Source organism: Sarcophilus harrisii, chromosome 2, assembly GCF_902635505.1.
Source record: "Sarcophilus harrisii chromosome 2, mSarHar1.11, whole genome shotgun sequence".
NCBI classification, from domain to species: Eukaryota; Metazoa; Chordata; class Mammalia; order Dasyuromorphia; family Dasyuridae; genus Sarcophilus; species Sarcophilus harrisii.
The window spans coordinates 298,676,875-298,682,874 of NC_045427.1; the positions used below are offsets into that span (position 1 = coordinate 298,676,875).

At 31.2% G+C, this 6,000-nt stretch overlaps 1 long non-coding RNA gene across 1 annotated transcript in view; it reads left to right on the forward strand.

Annotated features, from left to right (window-relative positions):
* The window catches only part of LOC116421574, a 71,695-nt gene extending 66,161 nt beyond the window's left edge, over positions 1–5,534 (forward strand). Inside the window, exons 4-5 of the long non-coding RNA XR_004231990.1 lie at positions 2,200–2,310; positions 5,281–5,534. This is a non-coding gene — a long non-coding RNA (uncharacterized LOC116421574). The remainder of the gene's footprint in view (positions 1–2,199; positions 2,311–5,280) is intronic.
* Positions 5,535–6,000: the final 466 nt, after the last annotated feature.

The following is a 6,000-nucleotide window of genomic DNA, read 5'->3' on the forward strand; positions in this document are numbered from 1 at the left end:
TTTAAAAATTTTCAATAGTATTTTATTTTTCAAAGACAGTTTCAACATTCATTTTTATAAGACTTTATCTTCCTAATTTTTGTCTCTTGCACTCTTATATTCCTCCTTCCCCAAGACAGCAAGCAATCTAATAAATTTCATTGGAAGTGTTTTACATGAGGGCACATGTATAACCTCTATCTGACTGCTAATTATCCCAAGGAGGAGAGAAGGAGAGAATTTGGAACTCAGAGCTTTAAATAAAAAAAGTTTTTTTTTTAAATGGGAAAATGAATAAATTTGTTTTAAATAAATGGAGAAAACATAAGAATTTATATATAAAAAGAAATGCTAGTTAAGACAAGAAAAAGAAACTGAAGGAATAAGCAAAGACAACAAAACTATCACTTTCCACAGATGATATAAGAATATTCTTAGAGAAACCTGGAAAAAAATTGAAAAACTACTCAAAACAACTAATATCTTTAGCGAAGTTGGACTATATGAAATAAACCTACACAAACCATCAGAATATTTCTCTAATGCCAACAAAACACAGCAGGAAGAGAGAAAGAAATTCCATTTAAAACATCTGCTGATCATACCAAAAAAATACATAGCAACACACACAGAGGAAAATATATGAACACAATTAGAAAACACTTCACATACTGATCTACATAATTGGGGAAATATTAATTGCTCAAGGGTAGGCTGAAACAATATTATAAAATCAGAGTGTTATTTAATTAATTTGCTTATTCAATATCATGCCAATTAAACTACCTAAGAATTATTTTTGAGAGCTAAAAATCCCTAATAATAATAATGATTATGATGATAATAACAAATTTATACTGGAATAATGAAAGATCAAGAATATCAAGGGAAGCTATGGAAAAAATGTAAAAGAAGAAGGCCTAAAACATAAGCTTAATTACAAAATGGTAATCATCTAAGCAATATGGTACTGGATAAGAAATAGTGTGGTTGATCATTGGAATAGATTATGCATGCCTCATACAAAAACAAATAAGCACAATTAACCTAGTGTATGAAAAAACCCCAAATCCCAGCTATTGAGACAAGAATTCATTATTTGACAAAACCTACCAGGGTAATTGGTAAGTTGTCTGTCAGAAATCAGGTATAGAACAACATCTCAATACTTTACACCAAGATAAGCTCAAAATAAATGTAGGATTTAAATATAAAAGGTAATATCCTTTTTTTAGATAATATTTTATTTTCTACCAATTATATGATAAAGTGGTTTTTAACATTTAAAAAAAGTTTTAAGTTCCAAATTCCAATCATTCTTTTTTCCCCTCCTCTCTCCTTTACATAGTAAGTAATGAGATAAAGTTTATACATGTTTAATCATGTTTATGCAAATCATGGATTTAAAGGGGATAGCTTAAGCAAGGAATATTGGAAAAATTACCTATCAGATATAAGGATAGGAATGGAGTTTATGATCAAAAAAGATAAAGAGGTTCATAGGTGGTAAAATAGATAATTTTATTATGTAAAATCAAAAGATTTTGCATAAACAAACAATGCTGCCAAAATTAGAAGAAAAGCAGGAAACAAGGAAAAATATTTGCAGCAACTCTTCTGATAAAGGTCTCATCTTTTAAATATGTAAAGAACTGAGACAAATAATCTTTCTTAACTTCTTTCCTCTACTGAGTCTTATTAATGTTCTTTTAAATAAGAACCAAAATAAAAATAGAGTGATCAGAAGAACATACAATCTCATAATATGCTTTTTTCCCCAGACCTTGGAATCAGGTAAATTAGAAATGGTCTTTCCATTGGGATTTATGGTGATTGTATGTATGATAACTAGCTGATAGAGGGAAGCGTTGTTTCTGAAGGGGATAAATTTGAGACATTGGTTAATATAGAACTCTAGTCTTAGATTTCAAATTTGATTCTTTTTTGGGGAGAGGAAAGTGGTGGTGGAGGTGAGGATCTTCTTTTAAGTTATAATAGCAATTCCAATCTACTATATCTGCTTTTATCACTGCTGCTATTAGATAGCTATTGGATTGTTGCTATGAAATTCTTCCCCTTCCCATCCAAAGATATATCTTAGCAAGAAAGATAGCAATTCCCATATTTCATTATTAAGAACTAGCTATAAATCATTTTTTGAACTTTAGTCTTGCCATCTGTAAAATGGAGATAATTATACATGCATTACTTCTTTTATAGGACTGTTGTGAAGAAAATTCTTTAAAATTAATGAAATAAATACAAGAAAATATGAGATGTTTTTATGATTCCACATAAAACCTAACACTAATGATTCATTGTGGAAAGGAGGTAAGTTTTTTATGAGGGTCTTTCCTAAGGACCCTCTTAGTAGTATTTCCTATGAATTGGTAGCTGATATTCTGCTTGTTTAGTGATAATACTTAGAGGTAGTGTGGAGAGAAAGCTGGTCTCAAAGTAAAAAAATCTTGGGTTTCAATCTGTAGAGCCCATTCTGAATAAGTATCTTTACAAAAAGATATTCATCTCATCAGTTTAGATAACTCTTTAAGACTATTAGTTACAGAGAATGTGCTAATCTGTATTGTAGCAGGAGGTTCTTCAGGTGGGAATTTCCCCTATCAATGAAATCATAATTTCTCCCTATTCTTATTCTTAGTATTAATATTTAAGTTATATTTTCATATACACTTACTCATCCAGAATAGTTGTCAAAGCAGAACTGTATAGCTAATAATTGAACAGAACTTCTTTTCCTTTATCCAAATAACCAGTTGTCTAATAGAATTCAACTTCTTTTTCCTTCTCAAATTATTTTATGTACGTACACACACCAGCAGGGTAAAACCTCAAGTCAATATTTTCCTGTGTATTTTGGATAATGGTGGGAAAGGACAGAATCAAAGGAGGTGATGTTAAACCTAAAAGCATACCAGACAAGAGGAAACAGTATTGGTCCAAGCCAGTCTTCGAATCCATCTGGCCAGACAGAACTCAGTATTCATTTATTCTGATTTAGTTGTAGTTTAAGAGACTCTTATTAGGTTAATGTAAAACAGCTATCATTTTACCTCTTATGCTGGCCAGTGTAAGCTAATAAGAAGAGTTCTTATTGATGCAGTCCCCATATATTCTTTGTATGGTAACCCTTAGCTCATGATAGTTAAAAATAATTTCCTTTCCATATTCTGACCCCTGATTTAAACTTGCGGGATGATAGAAAGAAAGCAGACTTAAATGTAGATGATCTAGTTTCTAGTCTCAGCTCTATATCATTTATGAGTTGTGTAACTGTGATCAAGTCACTTACCATTTTTGAACCTTGACTTTGTTATCTGCAAGAAGAAATAGTAATAATTGTATTAACATCTTATACATTTATTCTAAAGAGATTTCTTTGTAAAATACAAAGTATTTCACAGAGTCTTACTCACTGTGTCATGAAAATAATGATGGGCCTTGCTTGCACAAGAATTCAACCTCTGGAATGTTTTAACAAATAAATGCATTAAGTGCCCATCATTAGGTACTAGACATCAAAGATAAAAATTAAATATCCTTTTTCTCTAGAATTTATATTTTTATTGGGTATATGCACATAAACACATAAATACAGTTAAGATAAGAGCATTTTTCTTTCCTTTTAAAAATTTTAAAGATACTAGTAAATGGGGAGATAAGGGAAGTGTTCATGGATCAGGTGGCATTTGAGCTGATCCTTGAAGAAGAGGATTCCAAAAGGTGAGATAAAAAAATAGTGCATTTAAGGAATGAGACTATAAAAATACAGAAAGGCTGGAAGTTGAATGTTATGTTCAGAAAAAGCTGATACTATCCAGTATGATTGGAATATAAAAGTAGATGAGGGAGCTAAGGTTAAAAATGTAGGTTGAAACTGAACTGATGTAGGTAAATGAGGGACAAATTTCAGGAAAATATGATTTTCATTTTTGACATTTGGCCTTTAAATGCTAAAGGGATACCCAGATAGAATTTTCTAGTGTGAAGGATCAGACTAAGGCCAGTAGCCTCTCCTGAGTATGAAGAGGCATATTATTTGCAATTTGGCCACTAACTGATGGATTTTTTCACCATAGCAATACAAGAAAAATTAAAATTCAAAATGGCTTTTGGTCCCTTCTTATGGTTCCTTTTTGCTTCTATAATGATGATAGCAGAGTGATAGAGGGGCCCAGAATGTGCTAAGAATCAAGCAATTTTTAGAGCATTTGCAAAACATTACAAAAACTCTTACAAAAACTTCAGAGTACCAACACTTAAATTAATGTCTAAAGACCAATGAATGGATACAGTAACAGAGAAAGCAAACCACTTCCATATGAATATTCTTGACAAAAAATGAGACATCAAGACAAAGATACTATAATAATGAGGAAAGATAGTTTACAGGCTCTGCTTAGTAAGTCAAATAATGAAATTGTTAGATTTGTCTCCATTGCACACCTAAGGCAAACAAAAACATCATGTAGTACATTTAACTATATTACTTTGCATTGCTAATGATATTCACAGACAGGAAAAAACAGAATCAGAAAAGTAGCTAGGGTTATGTGACAACTTTGTTGCAGACAGATGAAATCCTTCTGCTAAGAATTTAATGAAATTAACAGAAAAAATATATATGTATTGCAAGAACATTCATAAGGACAATAAATAAAAGAAAAATGCAACACATCTTTCAGAAAAATGCATTTTTTTAGTAGAAATGCAGAAGGGACTTAAAAAGGATTTTGGGAAAGAATCTAGATTCAACTAGATATATAAAGAAGAAATCCAGATTGTAGGTGATACATGTTTAAAAACATTCATGCTCTGATTTCCAAGATAGTTTAAAGAAAGGAGAATCTCAAAAGAAAGGAAAACAAATCATGGAAAATAGTAATACTAGAAAAAAAAAAGAGCAGACCTTAAACTATATTCCTATTTCCTCAATAAAAATTTTAAAGCAGAAATTGAAAGTCCTTCCTAGGTGATTTCCTACTTCAGGTCATATCTGTAGTGGTCAAGAAATGAATGAGTGAAGAGAGAATATAAATTCTGCCAATTCATGATTTGCTGATTTTAAGATGCATTTGATTCAATAAAGTTAAATGCAATTTTAAATGGTTTCCTCCAACAAAATGTCACTCATGTATATATAAGAATTTGCTTCAAAGTCCCTTTTAGGCTTTAATTGGGCATATCTCAATATTAAAGGGCCACAAATGTAGTTAAATTGGGGAAAGTGAAAATAATCTTGTCCTCTGGATTTAATTTTGTCTTCCTAACTTTTTTTTTCAGGCCATGCAACTTACATATGAGAATGGAAGAGACTTAAGAGTTGGAAAACTAGAGAATTCCAAACTCTTGACTAAGCTGTTTGGTATCATTGGGCAAATAATCATTGACTAGTTTATGATATAGTCTTCTGAGATCCATATCAAAAGGCAAATAGAATGCTTATCAATTAGCTAAACTGGTGCTGCCTATGGAGACCTTAAACCCAGTGATGAAAAAAGTTTAGCATTAAAAAGAAGTAATTAAAAAAATTTAAAATTTAAAATTTAAAATTAAATTAAAAATTAAATTTAAATTTAAAATTTAAATTAAAAATTAAAAAAAAAGTAATTAAAAAAAGTAATTAAATCTGAAGGCACTGATTGGGAAGAACTTGTTGCTTGTTCTAAAGGACTTGGCATCAGGTATGAAGATCTCCTACTGAGGAGTTTCACAAGAGATTCTGGGGCAAGAAGACTAGAGAATGTTAAGGGAGATTTGGATGGAATAAAGGAAAGAGAAAAGCCAATGTCCTCAAGCTAAAAGTATATGGCAACTCTGATCTCTCCCCACCCCAAGTAAGGTATAGTCGAGGATATCAAAAGACCCAGAAATTATAGTGAGTGATGTAGTGAGCATCTAGTAAGGAACATTCAGCCAAATAGCATCTGACAGGTATTACACATTAACCAATAAGCATCTGGCAAAGTAGCATCTGAGGCAGGCTACTTGCCCTGTGGAGCA